The sequence below is a fragment of the Caloenas nicobarica genome, chromosome 1 (genome assembly GCF_036013445.1).
Source record: "Caloenas nicobarica isolate bCalNic1 chromosome 1, bCalNic1.hap1, whole genome shotgun sequence".
In the NCBI taxonomy this organism is placed as follows: domain Eukaryota; kingdom Metazoa; phylum Chordata; class Aves; order Columbiformes; family Columbidae; genus Caloenas; species Caloenas nicobarica.
Genome location: NC_088245.1, coordinates 102,244,772 through 102,265,225, shown reverse-complemented (window position 1 = coordinate 102,265,225; position 20,454 = coordinate 102,244,772).

Genomic DNA, 20,454 nt, shown 5'->3' with positions numbered 1-20,454 from the left:
CCAGATCAACTCTAGCCTGCAGAATTCTCAAATTTCCATACATGATTCAGAAAATGTCCTGTTTAGCCCACTTGAGAGTGTAGTTCTAACAAAATCCCTTAAAACCCACTTAAATTAATTATCGATGAAAATCATATGTTGGTAAACAGGCTTTTATTTTGTTGGCAACCAAGCTTTTATTTTGTTGGCAAAAGACCTTTGATTTTATAACACCCACATCGGTAAGTCAAGCTATGTATTACATAATAGTTTTGACTACAATAATTCAATTGAATTTAACAATCAAACTGCTTTTGTTGCTGTTGTTATTCAGATGTTTTGACTTCAGATATCTCCTAGAATTATAGCATGCTGTGAGATAACTCAGTACTCAGATTATGTAATTAAACTGCCCCAGGAAGAATTCGGCCATACTATCAACACTGGACCACAGCTGCAGAAGGTGGCCACAATGCTCAGTGTCCCACTATGAAAATTCAGTCTCATTCACTTCCTTTGGTTGGACTTTGCAGTCCAAGAATTTGTAGTGTGCAATTACCTTACAGGTTTCCTAGCAGCTTTTGCCTTTGGTTTGGGGGTTTTTAGGTTTTATTTTTCTTTTTTCTTTTCTTGCCAGTTTAGCCCCAACTGACCTCAAAACATGAGCAGTGATATATTCATTCTGAAAGTTTAAAAAAATCTTTATTCTTTAATAAAACTCTTTTTTTATCTTCTACCTATCCATCAAATCATACCAGGATTCAGGTATGAAAGAGAGAAAATTAGAGAGTTGGAAAGTAAGAAACTGAAGAAAGTCTTCATGTACCTGAGAATTAACACCACAAAAACTGTTTAAGTAGTCTTTTGATAAGCGTAATCGTGAGAAGTGTAGACAGAATATGTATTTGGGACTCAGACCTAATATTTGGGTTTGATTTAGCTGAATGAATATGGGACAATGTTGTTGTTCTCAAATCTTGATTTACTTCTCATTCACAAGCTAGGGTTGTTCTACATCATCTAGGTAGCTATGTAAACAATATACCATGTTAAATTTGATTGTGCTTTCCAAATTTCAATGAAATAATTTTAACAAAACTATTTTATTGTTTCACGTTTTAATAAGTATTTTTTTTTTACCAGTCAACATTGAATGTTGCCAAATAACTACGTAACATCTTGGAGGATTTTCTTTCAATACATAAGCTGATGTATTTCCAGTTGTTTGCTTTAAATTAAACAGTAATCAGATAGAAGCAAACTTGTGATAGATCAGGTCAAGAGCACAATTTTAATCTGAAATACTAAACTAAATCATTTAGTTATATACGCATACATAAAAATGTATACATGCCTATATATATAAGATATAGTTTTATTTCCGCTTTATGTATACGATGTATATGGCATACAAGACATGAAGTTTTTGCCTTAGTTGCTCTCTATTAACAGTTAAGAACTATCAAGTTTGGGGTTTTTTTTCATGGCTATATACCAGAACCTATAGAATATGCTTAAAATTAATTTATGATCTGAAGATATGAAATGAGATCCAGATTCTATTTTTAATCTCTTTTGTTATATGCTGTTCTCTCATCATCTGTTAATGTTTTTTTGAGCAGATTTTCATTTTTGTGCCCCATGGTTGCATTTCAGAAGAGCCTGGCATACACCATAAATTTATGACTGAGTTACTAAAGATTGAGATAAAAACCACTATTCATTTCCCAGTCAAATCAACTTTTAATGGAAGTTTGAGGCTTTGTCCTGTGTGAGGTAAAAGGAAAAAAAAAAAAAAAGGCAGCAAATTAAGAGCGGGCTGAGATTTTTATTATTTTGGAGAACACTTCTTAAAACTAGACCAATGAGACTATAACCAGAATGAAAAATTAATAAGATGCTCTAAATAGAATCCATTTAAATGGCTTATATTCAAGAAAATATACTATGGTTTTTGAAGAACAATTTGTGCTTAAAAACATATAGAAACTTCTTTTACAGTTCCTTAGACATTGATATGATGCATGGTTCTTTCCTACAGTGAAAGACATAGAAAGGTGATACGTTGTCATCAGTAAAGCCTTTTGAGGTCAACCCTGTTTAGACAGAAAGAAAGATGTTCCCATGTTTGAACTGGTAGCAAACACCATAATTTTGTCCAAATGCAGTGTGATAGATACAAAAATTGATTAAAAATTCTTACATGTCCTTTTTATTATGAAACAGCTCTAAAGAATCTCAATGTAAAATTAAAGATGTTTTAGCTAAAGACTGAATGATTCTCCCCAGATTAATACAGCCCAGTGATCTAGATAAGAACAGCTAGATAATTAGGGCAATGGATAAATACATAAATAACAGCAATTAAGTATTCCAACATGTGTTACTATTCCCATTTCACTACATTTATTCTAATTAAAAATATTATCTTGGCATTCTGTGTGTTTTGTTGTACTATGTTGTATAATTGTCAAACCTGTGGCAACAGTATCAAGATACAAATGAAGGTTAATAATTTCCATTTAAGATCAACTGCTGCCTGGTGAGGGAAAACTATTTTTATAAAATTTTACTATTAAAATTATATTAAAGTAAATAACATGGTGGCTTTTTCTAAATATGTTGTTATTTCATTTGACTTTAGGTAAGATCATTTTAATTTCATGAGTATGTGGCTTTTCATACTTTCAACCTCATAGGTGTCACCTAGGTCTCTTATTCAGAATTAATTTCATTATCTTCTATAGGACAAAGTTGATTCTATTATATCTAAATGAATCTAAAACTACAAGTTTGCCCAAGTTCACATTTATTGCATACTCAGAATTTATACTCACAAAAAGAGGATGCATATTCAGAGTTTTAGGTTTTTGTCTTAGCTGAATATTGTGACTTGAATTTTATTCATTTCTAGAACAGTCCAGAATTTAAACAGCAAGTTAATCTTCTTGTGCTGTGTCAGAGGACTGTAAAGCAGCTATTTCTTGTACAAAACACTTCAATTTAGAGAGAATTTCTTGGAGATTATTGATGTTCAAAAATAGTGCTTCAGTCTTTTAAGACTTTTTAAAACCCTTTTGACTGCTGTCAACATATGCACAAAATGACAAAGAACGCTCGCTAGCTAGGCAAACATACAGATATATGGATTTATGAAGAAATCAGCTGGCTAAGTTTGGCACTGTTTTAACATCTCAGTCTTTAGCTTAATCTATTTTACATAGCCAAAGAGAAGATGATATAGTGGAACACAGCTTTTTAGGCTAGTTAATTTATTTTAAAAAGAAAATTAATGATAATAGCTGTGAAGTTGATACATATTTGATATAATATTTGGTAGCGACTTGGATACAATCTGGGGCAGAGACTTCAACGGCAGCAAGCTTCCTTACGAAAGTCAAACAGAATATTCCTGATGGTTAACAACATTGCCATAAAGGCAGGTGCTAGTGTTTGAGTATGAAGTTGTACAGTACATATAACTAACATGTATTCACTACACTTAAGATGACATTTTCCCTGCTACAATGCATTCAAGTATGACTGAATGAACGCATTTCTTCTTAGAAAACTATTCTATATATTGTATATCTGGCAGGAAAAAAAGACTTTTTTTTAAGGGTCATTTCATATACCAAAGTGCCACATCAAAACCCCAAAAACCAAACAGCATTTCCATACTCAGCATCACGGCACTCAAACTCAAGTTAAAAAAAATTGACTGTCATGCACGTACACACACGCAACAATAAACAGCATGACTGAATGGTCTTTTTCATCTATAATTTCAGGCAGCCTGTACAATTTTAACATACAGTTTCTGTAATATTTTCATGTGATTATGAAGTTATCAATAAATTTCAAAAAGTATCTTTGAAGATCAAAGAATAACAATGTCATTTTTGCACTACATCAAGCATTATGCCCTAAGTAACAGAATAATAGAGCTGATTTTATATCCACAGTAAATAAAAATGTCAACATTAGCCAACTGTGGTTGAAAAAGATCCTCATAGTCATTGCATTTTCTGTAAACATGTCATTGTATGTACCACACACTGAACTTGCAAGTGGGAAGAAAGAGAAAAGCTCAAGAAGCAGATTTGAAAAGTTGTCATTTTATAGAGTATACATGTAAGGTTTCCTGAGCTTCCCTCACACTTGCTGTTGTTGTTGATATCACATCTCTTTAATTTGAAAATATATTTGACCAGTACATGGTACAGTGCTACAGGAACCAGTTCTGTGTCGCTGGACCACTGTCCCACTGTCCCACTGGCATGTGTGCTTCTCTTACAAGCATTCTCCTCACACTGCAGTGTTGGGCTTTATGGCTGTTTCTATTTATGCGTAGCTGACAGATTCATAACGTGCTTAGCTCTATGTGAATAACTGATTCTGCAGACAAAGTAAAAAATCAGAAAATAGATTTGGTTTGGGTCATATGGAAATAAATGAGCCTCCTTTTTATTGCTGAACCAAAACACTGCAAATATTTTGATTTATATCAAATGATCATCCAGTTATTTTCTTGAATTCTTTTTTTTTTTTCTGCTTTTGTTGTTTTCATTTCTGTTCTCTTTGCTTCGCTTGTTGAGAAAGACAAAAGTTTTTTTATGAGCAGCACATTAAGGGAGGGAGCTGGATTTGCTGTGTGGTTGGGCCTACTGTCCACCTCTTCTGTTCTGCAACAGAAGCTCCAGCTGAGCTCAGCCCACTTGTTCCCCACTTCTTCTTCAGTCCAACACTATCAGTCACATTACCTTTTTCTCCTCTATCAAGCTGTTCTTTTTCTTAATCTGTAGAAACTCTATTATGCTTGAGACATCAACCCAACGTTAAACTTGATTTACATCTGTCCATGGGTACAAAAGGCTATCAAAGATGGACTAAAAGACTAGTTATTGTATATCCAGTTTAAGTAGATTCATTGTCATGGTGTCATCTTGAAATGAAAGGACAAGATTGTTTTTTTCCAAATTTCAGGATGAATATTTTTTTTTTTAAACACGCCTTTTTCAACTAAAATATTCACTGGTTACCTGATGGATTCAGCAATTACTTTGAAGGAAAATCTGGATGTTGATTGAACCTGATTTTTCCAGTTAAACTCAATATAGTTTTAGCATGTTTTACATAGCTTTTCATCTGAATATCTTGAAACAAGTCTGGAAGTATAATAAGTGTACATAGCAGAATCATTTACACTAATACTTCATGCCAGTTGAAAAGAAGTCCAAGGAAAAATAATATAACTGATTTCTTGGTATAAAACATTTGATGGCTCTTTAGAAGCGTGGACAGTTTCCCAGTCTTTAGGTAAGTAGGCTTGAGGCGAATAACTGAAATTTCCCTCTCTTCTGACATTTCAATTTTGTGCAACTTAGTGTCCTGTACCACTCAGTGGGGTGAGGACAAGGTTAACTTTCAAATACTCTGTATGGTAACTGGAAGTAATGACAATTATAATACTCGAAAGGTTCAATTAAATCACAAATTTACTTAAAACTCAGTGGAATTACAGCTCATAGTGGCTTGGCAAAGTTTTGTAAATATATCATAAAGCTTGACAAGATTTCAATGACAAAAACTCACAAGTATAATGTCCTTATCTGCCCAGAATAAAGTTAGAAACAGAGACAGAGAAAAAGAGAGATAGATAAGATGTCAGGAGATGAGTAAGATTTCATCGCTCCAAACTATGGTTGATGCAGCAACATCCTCTGTAGTTCTTAGGGTGGTGGGTGTGATGCGACGCAGCGCAAGCAATGCAACTAATTTCACCAGTGGGAAGTCCCTTTATCTAAAAGGTTGGTGCAAAGTATAGGTGGGCTTCAAGGAAAGAGATACCATCCTGCCTCCACAGCACTTATCTCTTCCTCCCTGCCAGAAGTTGCAAATCCAATTGTTTAAGGCATAACATAAGTGCATACCATGTCCACAACACTTAGTTCCACCAGGAAGTGTTTAATATTAAAAGGCATTTAGATGAGGTTTCAAGGGACATGGTTTAGTGCTAGATTTAGGTTATGGTTGGACTCGATGATCCTGAGGGTCTCTTCCAACTGAAACGACTCAATGGTTCTATGATTCTATGATATATGTGGTGCAATGCCTTAAATAGACGAAATGCAATAAATGGAATGTATTAAGGTGCATGTCCTGTACAGCACCAGAACCAGAGTTTGTCTCTGCTTTAAGGACAGTCAGGATTCATGAATTAACTGGCTGCTTTAGTCAGGCTGTCTTGGCTATGATCATGCCGCTTGTGACAAGGTTGAGGTGGCTTTTCAGCTTCCTTCTTCATGGTAGTGTATTTCTGCTTGTCGTAGAAGTGGATGGGACACATGTCACTACTGTCAAGCTCTGTTTCTCCTACTGCTCTGTTTGGTGGAAGGGGCTGTTGATCTTAGGTTTACTAGGAAACTAAAAAAGGAAGAGAGAGGAATCTCTCAAACTCTTGTACCGATGGCAGAAACCAACATTATGCCTTGTGTTAATGTTAGTGCTGATGCACTGGCTACCTTTATTTTTTTAGCAAAGCCTACAGATTAATACTTGTAACTTGTATCGAAGTGAAAGAGACCCTCAGACTGGTAAATAAAACGTATTGCTTAATTTGAAGGTTAAGTGAATGAGAAGGGTCTATGGATTCGTTTGAGGAAAAAAAAGCAGAGAAGATTAGCATACCTAGCATTTATCTTTTATTTTGCATATTAGGCAGATTACCTGAGGAAAGCTAAAAATGGGATGCGCAAGGAATTAAAATGTCTTCCTTGTGAGTTTTATAAATTAGACACCTAAAGTTCATTTAGTCAGCTTTGTCTTTTCACCCTTTTCCTCTTAATCACAAAAAAATGTTCCCAGGCCAGGCAGCCACCTTCCTTGTATGTACACCATCTACTTAGCTTGCCATGAATGGCTTGGCAACCTTAGGCATGCAAGATGCTCACTAATGCCTGCTCACTGCAGGATCCCCCACCATTCTCCCATGAGCACCTTTTTCTCTCGTTCCTGAACGAAATACTGTGTACATTGAAACTGTCACAACTCCATCTTGTAGAAGGGCTCTGAGTGCACAGCTGGTCTCTGCTTCCACGAACTTCTTCGTAGCATGTGCTCACGAGATGTTGTTCTGGGAAACGCTGAGGACAGACAGCTATTAAAAACTCCTAGTAGCCTCTGGTGGCTGCCAGACATACATTTATCTTTAGGTACTGTCAACCATACCTAGCACAAAGTCCTTGCCTAAAGGAAAATCATATAGATTTTCAGGTTGATGAGGGGACTTGTAAAAAATTTTCTGTATTCTCCAAAAGCTTTTGTGCATTTCTTTGGAATTTTTAGCTTATTGAAACACGATGAGAAATGCAGGCAGAAAGGAGCTGGTGGAGGTGGAGGCCATATTGGTGAGAAGAACATTCACAGGTGCCCCAGGGAAGCTATTTACACTGAGAGTATCCTTTGGGATCAGCCTATTCCAAAGAAGCCTACACATCAATCTCCATGGTGACTACAAGGAAACTGAGTCAGAAGTTGAAATATTTCATCTCTTATGGCCTTTTGGCCTTATACTTGTCAAGAATTAATCGGCATAAGTAGGAAAACTTCTCCCCTGAGTTCTTCCATGTGCTTCTCCAGCCACTCGGTTCCTCTTTGCTGATAACCTGGCCTTACTGAAGCAGGATATTCACCTTTAGCAACATATCTTGTCTGTTCCCTCTTTAGCTTCTCTCCTCACTGTTAAGTCCACTGAGCTTGGTACCTGCCTATTGATCCTCGCCTACGTTCATATATATGCTTTAATCTAATTTATGCAATTTTGATTAAAAAATGGATTTATCCTCATCTCTCTTGTCTCTTTGTTTCCACTGTCCTTTAACCCCAAAGTTTGGACAAGTTTATTTACATGTGTTAGAATGAATGTGTTAGACAGTGTTAGAATGATGGCAGGGAAAAATATCAGTAGGATGTGGGCAGAGATTACAAAGTTTTTTTGACTGAAGCAGTCAAGGAAGCACGTGTGCCTATATAAAGTAAGCAATTTAGGCACCTGGGGATTTTGCATGTCTAAACCTGAACAACTAGCATATTAAAGTGTTAAGTGACTGCTGAGATCATGGGAAGGTTACTGAGATACATCACAAAAACTGATTTAGTTGTTTAGTCCCATCTGGGCAACTGATTTAGCGAAGACAAATCTAGATATATAGCTGATGGTGATGCAATAGCTCTGAAACAGGCCACAAAAGTTGATATGGCTTTATAAATCAACAATTTCTATTAACTTGTCTTCAGTTATGAAAGTTCGTTGTAAAATTGAAAACAAAAGTCTTGCATATGTAGGAAAGAATAAAATTTGCTATTTGAATTTAAGCTAATATGACAATGCATCTGCTAAATATCATGGCTGTGTTTTGTTGATCGGAAACATGATTTTTCCAAATCAGTTCTCCATGAATTCTTATTCATTAGTTTACACTGTTAACCCCTCAAATTTTTTTTTTGTTTGTTGTCGATGTGACTTTTTCTTGTTTATAAATGATAAAAACTGTGTTAACCTTCAACTAAAAGTTATTTTCCTTCTAGCCAATAATATGGCTTACTACCACTATGCTGAACATCACCAAAAAGGGCTTAATTGTTTAAAATGCAAAATGTCTGTGCATCCTGCTTCTCCAATATTGTAACAATATTTCTCTAATTCTGTCTGTAATTCCAAATGTTTGGACCCATTTCCTTATGTGATGGCCACAGGGGTTAGTTATAAAACTCAGGACATCTGAGTGATGCTAGCTGCCATAAAGTATGAAAGAGACTCATGCGAGTAGATACAATAAGGTTATGACTCACAAATGGAGCACACATATTTGACAAAATGTTTGACTTCCCAACTGATGTCACTTTGGGATACTCATTTGAAACAAGATTCATGGTTACTTACTAAAACTGTAGAACCAAAATAGTTAACTAAATCAAACAGATTGTTGGGAACAACTGTTTCAAGACAGAGGGATTTCTATTAGTTTTCACACTTTTCATGTCTACAGAAGGAAAAAAAATATCCTCAGTCTGAAAATGTAGTTGGAAAAAAGATTATCTCCCCATCTTCTCACAACTGTCTCCTGCTGTTGGTTATCATTTTGTGTAGTAGCTGGTTTTCATAGCTTTGTAGATAAGTTTTAAGATGCCGAGAAAATTAGTGTCATGGGTTTATGGAAATCATCCACAAGGGATTTGCTGATAGTTTATGTAATTTGTTGACAGGAATATTATGCAAGTCCTAGAAGAAAGTCGTCCAACAGCATGAAGGAAAGTTTTTCATTCCGGGTTTTAGACACACATGAGTGGGTGCATGTAGGAATGCTTTACAGACAGCAATTCTTAGAAGTTTAATTGAAGCTTAAAATGGAAAACATGCTCCCCTGCTCCTTGTCTTTTGGTGCACAAGGAAAAAAAAAAAGAAAAAAGAAAACAAGAAAAGATTAAAGTTTCCATAATATTCCCAAAATAAAAATGTGTTCTCTTGAGAATTCCAAGCATAATTCCTAACACTTTCCCTGTGACTACACTTGTCTCATAAGGTTACTCTATAACTCAAAAACATATACTGAAGTACAGGAAACAATTTGAGATTTTCGTACTGACATAATAAGGTTAAAAAAGAAATTCCAGGACAGCTAAAAAAAAAAAAAAAAAGTAAAAAATGTTGGTGACTGTTATAGCTGTCATCTTGACTTAATGGTATGGTAAGAATGTCTTTCTGGGGCAATAAAAGGAGGTTACAAATTAGAATAAAAATATCTTGAAGACCAAATGCAAAGTTGGCTTGTAAAGGAGAAAAGTTGTCTTAATATAAACAATTAAAACAAAAACAAAACTAAAAACTAATATATTTTTTAAAGGATTTTGCCATTAAAAGGAGAGCTATACAGTAATGGGAACACCAAGCTAGAATTTATAATTTATTGGAAAAAATGAATGTGTCTAAGTAAATAATTCCTGCTTACACATTACGCTATGACACCGTTGACACTGTTTCTTGTCTTTCAGTGATTTTGTGCTTCATTTTATCTTTCATTCTTTAGGTTTAACTCACTCAAGCTTCACAGACAATCATTATGCCTTTTTGAAAATGGAACTATAACCCCGGGATCACTAATGGTAAAGGAATAATTAATGCAACTGCTGTCTTTGGATTTCATAAGAAGACATAGCCTAGATGTAGAGCTCTTGTATATACTTTGAAAAGAAATTGTTTACATGGATTCAGTCTTCAGAAATAGCAAAATCAAATAAAATGTACCAACCAACACAGCAGGTTAGTATGTGCCAGGAGGAGGTAAAATTTTATATATAATATAATATAATATAATATAATATAATATAATATAATATAATATAATATAATATAATATAATATAATATAATATAATATAATATAATATAATATAATATAATATAATAATCAAATGCAAGGTGAAGTTGCTTTTCTGTAATTGTATTTTAAAGTCTTTACATCTGGTGCCTCTGCATCAATGGCCTACCAAAACATGAGTCTATGCATATATGAGTACAGAGAGAGCACTTATTGAAAGTGATAGGATACTTATGTTCTGTAAACTTCTGGGGATATTATGTTAGCTGCTACACTTTGACCACATTTTCTAGGCTATATCAGCAATAATAAAAATGACCTGATTAAAAACCAACCAACCAAACAAACAAAACCACCACCACCAACAAAAACCTTGCATATAATCAAATAGCCAGAAAGACATGATGGCAATATTGTTGTATATTAACTGAGGCCAGAATACAGAAAGGATTGGTTTTTTGCTGTGTGTTATTTTCTCATAAGCTGTTGAAAACTAAAAACATTCACCACAGATTTTTACAATGCACTGGAATTCAATGTCTTCTCTATCAGTATATTGACTTTGGGTTTATCTATCTTTTTTGGAATATCTCTAAGCCTGATTGTGTTTTAAATTGAAAAAAGAAGTTGGAAATATGTTCCTTTTGTCTTAACTTTCTAATTCTTTTCAGAATAATTAATTTTTAAATGTAGGGAGAGGAAGAGAAGAAAAATATATAGCATTTTTGAGCCCGACACAGCCAAATTAAAGGGATTAGCTATTTCTGCAAACCAGGCACACACTTTTATGCTATTCTTGATGGTCAGTAGATTATCTTGTTACCAGTTCCCCTTAAAGTTATGTGGGACATTTCACTCAACAGTGCCCAGACCTACAGCGGTAAATCCAAACTACCAGGTGATCTGAGAAGTCAAGCAATGGCCACATTTCATCTGATCTCTCTCAAAAAGGCAAGAAACTTAAAATTGCCAAAGAAACGTCTCTGAGTACAATCCCCACATTAATTCTTCTGAATACATCAGAGGTTTCTGGACTGAAGTCTACATTTTCTCCTAATTTGTGGCTGTCTCAGTCTGGAATTCTGGATCCAGCTTGCTCCTATTAAGTCCATTGCAAACTGTAGATGAGTAAAACAGCAGTTGTAAATCTGAATCTAAATCTAAAATTAATGTGTATATATTTTAAATCAATTCTTTCATCTTTCTTCAAACATAAACTAACATTCAGTTAAGTAAAGTTATTTTTTCCAGTTTCCAAGGATCAGAAATATACTGGGTAGTTATGCCTTGGAGTTCCTTGTAGATCTATTTGGCAGTTTCCTCAGAAATTCCTCAGAATCTCTAATGAGAGAAGGATTCATGTATGTGTCAAATGCCAGTATTAGTCAAAAAAACTTGCACACTTGAGTGACCAGGTCTTACATGGGGATATATTGATCTGTGGGGACATATTTACGAATAAAACTATAAAATGGTGTAAGATAAAATTGTAAGTATATTTTTCATTAATATTGAATGGTATTATTTAAACTTTTTTCACAAAGCAGAACAAATAATTCATTAGTGTATTTTCGTTTGCCAAGGACCACGCAGTCTTCAATATAAGGAGCTGAGTTTAAAACACAGATTCTTTTGTTGCTGGCTTTTTTGTTCTCTTCTCAGAAGAAAAGAGAAAAAGCATGATTTTAACTCCTAGTATTACAAAAGACATTCATAGACTGCTTCAAATGTAGTAAGTCCCCATGTATGAAACAGAAATTATCTCAAAGTTTTTGAAAGACATTAATTTGGGGACAATAAGGATAATAAAGAGGTTTTGGAGAAGTCTTCAGTACCTGTATACCTTTTGTTATGGGTTACTTCCATTGTCCTGAATGGATGTATGCAGATGAAGCTACAAAGAGTGACTACGAATAATAAGCAAAATGAAGGATATTCCCTTTCTAGGGACACATTGCACAGGAAAGAATTTGGAAGGATGTTTCTGGAGCTCCTACCTGAGTTCCTTACCCTACCCACTCTGCCCAAATATGTTTTCTTCTGTTCGCTTTCTGTCTGTCACCCACTATTTGGTCACCATGGGCTGAACATCTCGGCATTGGAGGAGAAAGATGAAAAAAATGCTCTTAGTTGGGAGACCATGTACTATTGTGGTTATGGCAGTCCTTGGGGAGATGGAAATGTAATCCTCCTGAATGGGACTACAGTCTAGAGCTGGGCCTCCCCCAACTCCTGAGTGGAAATTCTGGCCATTGGACTCTCACCGAAAAAGCTTCTTAGAGCATAAAATCATAGAATCAGAGAATCATTTAAGCTGGACAAGATCTTTAAGATCATCGAGTTCGACCATTAACCTACGCTGCCAAATCCACCACTAAACCATGCTCATCAGTGCTATATCTACACGTCTTTTAAATACCTCCAGGGATGGTGACTTCACCATTTCCCTGGGCAGCCTATTATAATACTTAATAACCTTTCAGTGAATACATTTTTCCTAATATCCAATCTAAGCGTCCCCTAGTGCAATTTGAGGATGTTTCCTTTTGTCCTATCACTTGTTACTTGGGGGAAGAGACCAACACGCTCCGTGCTACAAACTTGTTTCAGGTAGTTGTAGAGAGCAATAAGGTCTCTGTCAGCAGAGTGACAGCACAGAAGTTTTCATCAGACTTTTAACATTAAATGAAGACTTATCTATATGGTTAAGTGTGGGAAAATAGACATGCTGGACCACTGTCTACATTTCAAGATGCTTTTAAGCTTCTAAGTCCTCTCAGGAAGGGCGTCAGTGTGCTGGCTGACATTCCACATGTCCTCTACATGCAAGATTTAATGTAATTCCTACCATGACAATGTTTTATATGTCTTAAACTATTATTTTGGGATCTGATATTTTCCAGAACTGAGCTCTAGGAAACAGAAAGTTCTAACTGACATTTTGAGTAAAGACAGTTTAACTGAACAGAGGGCAAAAAAATATGCTTGATAAATTATGGAACTGTTCTTGTAGCTTGGAATTACTCAAGAGCAAGGAAAATGCTTTCAGTGACATATATTCATATGATGACTAAATAGATATCACATGTAGGGCATGGTTAGGGTATGCCTCACTGGATTTTTAACTTAGCACCTGAGGTGTTCCAATAAGCAAGACTTCATTGGGCACCCATGACTAATGTGGATGTCTAATGAAAAAAATTGCCAAGGGTGTATATGAATTATCTGCAATACTCTGCTCTCATTTTCTGCAGCTGTTCTTAAATGTTCACAGTTGTGAAGTCTCACACAGTTTTACAGTCACAAGAGAAGGTTTCCCACTTGCTCTTCCACAGATGGTCCCGATCCAAAGCAGACCATTCTCTGTGACTCCAAGGCTGGGATACATCTGATCTAATTTCAGATGTCTGCGGTGAGATTCATATGAGTCATTAAGATGAGGTAAATCCCACCCTACAAATGCTTCTTTTATTCTGTTGACTATGACTGATGTCTAATATAAATTGGTTCAGTGATAAATGTTTACTTAAGAAAGATTAATTTCATTGCTACTAACTTCAGTACATTTGAATCAAGGAAAACCATCCACTACAAATGTACATGTTTGTTTTCTGCAAAACAATGCAAAATATATACAATAAATTAGTTTGATGTGGGTGTCCTATAAGCAATGACCAGATGAAAAAAACTTTTTCATCAAAATGATAAAGCATTGTAGGGTCAGAGTCTCTTCTTATTCTTACTAGTGTAAAGTGGAAGCAATCTTGCAAAAGTCAACTGCTGTAAAATGTGCACAACAAAATGACAAATCAGGTCTGTGGTAGTTCTGATGGGCATAATAAATTCCTTGCAGGTCAAATTGCTTGTTAAGAAAAATACCTTATTTTTAACACAATATTTTATTTAGAAAATGAAAATTAAACCAAGACATTTCCACTTAAATCAGGCATTATATCTATGGAGTCAAAAGTCTATGGTTTCTCAAATATTTTGCTTTCTGCAATTTATTGATACAGCCTTATACTTTTACTATATAAAGAAATATGATTTTTTTTCAGTCGTATATCAGTCTAATTTAAAGTTACATTTTGTATACCATTTCCTCCGGTCTTCAAATGTTTTAGAGTCTAATTCCTGTTGTTCTCAATGCCTTTGAGGGTCTAGAATTTGGTGGATATATTGAGATTTGCTCACAGATTTGTTCTACCATCAAATTAACTAGTCGATTAATAGATAAGTTGGTATATGCATTTTTTAATTATACAGATAAATAAGTTTCTCCTCTTTCCAGACTTGTGAAAACCAAAAGGAGTTTCATTTTAGTATTATAAAATCTGATTAAGTGAAAGGAAAATTAGGTGCAAGTTGTCTCATTTCCTAGGTTCCCTCCAAATTTGTCTCTATCTGCTTTTATTTTTACAACTACATCAAAAATACAGTTAAAGTAGAGTATAAACCAAAAAATTCTATTTACACTTTTAGGAAACAAGATTTTGAGAAAATGGAAACAATATAATCAAGAGGATCAGAAAAGTTATCTCTCAGTTTTATGAAATTTTAGGAAATCTAATAAAATTAGGAAATTAATAACATTTAGCAGTTGCATGGATAGTTCAGGACCTGAAATAGTTTAGATTAAATAACAATTAATACTAACCTTTGTACATAAATGTTGTGTTACATTATGAAAATAATAGTTATATTTCTAAATGCCCTCAAGCTTAGCAAAAAGTTTAGCTACAGAGATGTCTTCCAAGTGAAGAAGACAATTCAGGGTGTGTCAGTGAAGAAGGATTGAGAAGAACATACATCTGCAAACCACAGACGCCGCAGTGCGCTCAGCCACGAGTAGGTTTACCCAGTTGGCAGAAAGCAAAGTTCAAATCTAGACCAAAACTGCCAAACAAAATTATTCTGGTTCAAATAGATAATTCCAGACCTGAAGCTGTCCCCAAACTGTTCCCAGATGTCCTAACCCTAGTCAAACATTTCATTGTGGAGCCATGCTGTGAGCTCTCTCAGGCTTGTTTATTCAGGGCTTCAGTGCGGGAGATGAATTCCTGCAGCTTAGAAGGATACAGCTGGAGAGGCTGAGGAGGCACTGAACTGCTTCAGGACTTTCCAGTTTAGATTTCACTAGAATGAAGGGAAGTTTTAGGGAAAGATAATAATACTTAGGCATGTGCTCACAAAGAGCGTGGTTCCAAAAGCATTTAAAGTACATTATTCCTATGCTTTTAAATTACATTATTCTTATGAGGAGACAGCTAATGGGTGGGTTCTGAAATACTTCTCTTGTACATATATGGTGAAAATACCCTACACAATAAGACAAGAATGTGTGTTACACCAGTGGTATTAACAATCATCCATACCTTTAACACATACAATACAAAGCATGACTTCTTTCCTGGTGAGAACTAGTCATTAAATTAATGTAGCATTGCCTTCAAACAAATAAGCATAACTTATTTCAGGCAGTCCTCTTACAACTGTTTGATGATGATCATATTGAAGTGAGATTAAAATTTCTAAAGTGCAAATAAATTCTGACTAAAATTTGAGTCTGTTTTCAAACGTATAATAAAACAATGTTTTCAAATGAATCTGAACTATTGGTATAAGTAAACACAAAAGAAATAATCCAAAGGATCCAAACCTTTATTTGTGGGTTGTTTTTTTTTTTTTTATATATATATATACACACACATATATATCAGAAAAAGTCTATATTAAGTATTTCTGCAATAGCTGTTCCAGTTGCTGTTCTGGGTGTCCCTCTGGAATAATGGTTGCTGCTACTGAGAGTTATCTTGTAAACATGTCCTCTTTCACCATTGTACAAGGAAAATACACAAAACCAAGCTCATGAGTAAGGTATAAAAAGATCTGCAGGATTTCAATGGTACCCAGATTTAGACTTCCTCAAAAATGTTTGGACTGAATTGCAGTAAATAATGTTGATTTTTTTTTTTTTCACATTGAGTTTCTGTCCAAATAAAGTGTTTTCTCAAAAAGAGGCAGAGCTCACGGTTTTTAGAAGGAATTAGAAAGATGGGCTAAAAAAAAAGTTTAATATCTGACTATTCCAGAGTACTTCGGAGGCTTCATCACAAAACCTTTGCTATTTGTTTAATGCAACACCTTCATTCAAATGATTTTTGTAAAATATATTCCCAAATGTAGGTGTATTAATGATCAAAATTATTGACAAGGGTGACACATTGTCTTGTATTCTCAAGATTGTGAGATGCATAGATTAATTAACCTGAATTAGAATGTCTATCTATACCTTTACCTATAGATATTGCTACTATTAAGTTTGAAAAAAAAAGGTACATATATTAATATTTAACACAGTGAGAAAATATGTTCTTTTTTTTTTTCAAAATAGATATGATTCATTCTGTTGTGAGCAAAGAGAAATAGCACAATCAATGTAAGTAGTGACTGAGATTTTAAGAGCATTTACGGCAGGGAGATTCAAACAATCACTACATACGTGACAAGTGACATCTGGTCTCACATGTCAGTGAGGTTTGCCAAGCACCAGGTCTTTGGTATTAAAATAAAAAGGGGAACCTGTGCAGAGATGGTGGATTGCATTATTGTTGACTACTGGCGTCTCCTGAGACGCCAGGAGATTCAAGTGGCTACAATGTTCGTGCTTTACTGTACTGCAGACACCATAGTGGCAAGAGAGGGGGAGTTAGATGAGGATATCTAAACTTGGGTAAACAGGAACATTTCCAGATTCCTGGCTCTGGATGCAGAGATAAATTTGCATCCTGGCAGTCTATCAGGATGAGGCCATGGTGTGTACCATTTCCCTGGGCACTCTTCTGTAAGGAGACCTGGGGCAGGTCATGGGTTGGCACTGTGCTAGAACCTGATCTGAACAGCCGTGTGCCAAGATGACAAAATAACCTGGAGTACACACTGGCTTTGCAGCTGAGGCTGAGCTATCAATACTAACCTTTCTTTAAACGAATTAAGGACTTTGTAAAGGCCCCTGCTAGGCTGGGAGCCTGGTGTAATGATCTAGCCATATGTCTGGCTGTCATCGAGTCCCAAGTTCTGATGTGGGCTTTGAAGCTCATGGCCTCTGCGGTCTTGGACATGTTGCTTTTTTGCTCTGTGTCTGCAGAAGGGAACAATGATACTCCTCCTCCTCCTCCTCCTCACAGAGAGGTTATGCAAATTCATTAGTGACTGTTTGTGAAGGGCTTTGAAGTAGAAAATCACTCCATAATTGCTAAGTATTATTTAATAGCTCTTTTATAGTAAGCATTTCCTTTTGAATTACCCTGCTTGATGTTTCATTAAAATGACATCATGCTCACTTGCAAATTATAGCAGCAAGTCATGTGCTTGCCAGTATAATGAAGCATGAAGAATTATAGACATCCTCCCTAAATAAATTAATTTGCAAGAAGCTGTCACTACAGGTCAGACTGCAGGTCTCTTGGTTCTCACATCCATGACACTAGCCATATATTGATTCTTGATTATTTTTATTGACTTTTGTAATATTAATTTGAAACTGCTCTTTTCATCAATACCATCTGGGGCTTTTTTATATATCAGATTAAATAACAGTATCAGAATCTGTGTGATCTAGAAATTAAATACCAGAGGTTGAAACAGAACTACAATTTACAGTAACTGCAGTCTGTGCAAATCCAGCAAACAAAGAAGGAGAAAATGACACAAAAGAATAATTAAGTCATGCAACTTTGCATTGTCATGGGCAAGAACAACCTTTTTTTTTTTTTCCTTATGGTGTCATTTTACGAAGGCAGGCACAGGAGTGCTCTGCAGAGGCCATTTGAAACTTCTGCTCCAGTATGTTTCATGGTTTGGACTCTAGAGCTGCGTCTGTGCTGCTGGATGAGAGTGCCTTGTGCTCTTATTTCCCAGATACACCCCAACCAGGGAGCTGTGAGTCCCTCCCTATGTATCCAGGTCTCCACCTGAAAGAGAACCTATAGAGTTAGGGGTAAGACTCAGACCTTGGCTTGATGTCCAGCTGTCTGGGGCCAGGGTGAGCATCTGGGAGCTGGGACTTTGGAAAGCACCATGTATCCCACAGCTGGAGACAAAGCCTGATTCCAGCGGCACTGGGAGACAGAGAGGCCCTTCCGTAATTCAAAGAATAATAAGCTTTTTTCTAAATTACAAGCATGGCTATGCTACTTCAATTGAGTTATTTATTTCAAGATGTCTAACCTTCCTTAGGACTTTAAACTAAGTGAATATTATTTTTATTTCATATCTAGTACTTGTAACACATCTTAGGATATTAACTCAATAGAACTGGCTATTAGGAATTGAAAACCATTTATTGGACTCATAAAAATAGGCTTTTGGCATTTGAGTTTCTTACTCCTTGAAATAATTTTTGGCTAATAAGCAGGAAGCATCTTCAAGGTATCACTTTACAAGCACAGGCTTTTATAAAGAACTGCAACACTAGGAAATCTTTCAGGAGAAATATGGCATAAAGATATAGATATACGTGTTTTTGCATGCTTTTCCCAGACTCTTTTGCTTTTCCAGTATAAGGAGTAAATGTAGTGGGACAAAGGGTAACTCCCAATGTCTGTGTTCTCAACAAAAAAGGAATGTAACAGGGAAATCATTTCACTTTGGTTGAAAAGGCACATACTTGAGACCTGCATTCCCCAAATGAAAACTGATATTCAGGAGAGATAGCAAAACTTAATGTTCTGGAGAGCAGAACATGCTGCTAAGTGTCTATGGCACCAGTGAAGTGGGAAAATGTCTGGACATGCTATTTGCCAAATAACTGTTATTTGTGAAGGAATAACTCCAAATTCATATCCTACTTCTTTGGCATACTGAGTGATCCAATAAATGAAGACAGACCCTGACCCTGGTCTTGATCTACTGTATGTTAATAAAGAAAAGATCTTAAGTACATTTTTCTAGCGAATTAAAAAACATCGTTTTTTAACTTTCACTATTACAGTGTATCGTTCTTGATATCCCCAGCTGGTCTGTTGGGTGTTTGTTTGTTTTTTAAATGGAAATTCACTGAAGCCTGGAGAAAAATTGAAGAAACAGTGAAGCTGAGAAACCTAAAAATCAATTTTTAATTTTATTTCCTGAGCTGTAAATAAAAAGGAGGATGAGCATAAAGACAAAAAACCTATTAACATAATAGATTCGGACAGTCATTTATGTTCAGTTGCTACAATTAATTTTTGCTCTCTCAAATCACAAAGGTGAGTTGAATATTAGCTTTTTAGCAGGGTTAAAACCAACAACACAGAGACAGAGAAAGAAGCAGCTCTGAGTGGTCAAATGAGTTTCCATCCAAAAACACATCTCCTCCAAAGAGACCACCCTCTCTCTGCGGGCTGCTGGCAGTGTTGTTATCAGAGCCCTCAGGAGTCTGAGACTTCGTTGGGCAGATAAATCAGTGGTACAGCCCATAAGATATCCTAGTTTTCCTGTGTTATCGAATTTACAGTAATTGCTAAATCTTGTAATTTACAAATGGCAAATGAAAAGTATGTGTGTACCATGTCTAGAGCTGGCATTTCTTTGTTTGACGTGATTCCTCCTGTGTAAAATAAAGGGAGAAGCTCTGTTTGCCCATTAGTGTGCTTCACCTGGTCTTCACATAGCAAGAGAGATTTTATCATTTTTTGTGTAAGTTTATAACGCATTTTCCTTCTGAATAGTTGTTGCACTCATTATAAGGGAGAAAACGATAATTCTAGAGAATATAAGTATTCAAAATTTGTTTGTTATGGATGTAGAATACAAAGTCTGCTTTGCTTCTTAATGAAATGCCCATGTTCCACACACCCCCCCAGCCCATCTGTTATTCAAAATTATTCCAGGTCATGCTCAGTTTAGAAATTAATTGAAAAGAAGTTAGTCTCACAAGGCTATAGCTGTGAGCTGTAATTTTGACCGACAGTGGGATAAAAGACTGTGGATTTAATCATATCACTTTAAAAAGCATTTTATGTGTGTGAGGTTTTTCAACTTCCCACAAGTGTATAGGGCTTTAAATTAATCTTGGCATACATCTGTGTAATGCCGGAGCACTATAGGAAAAAAAA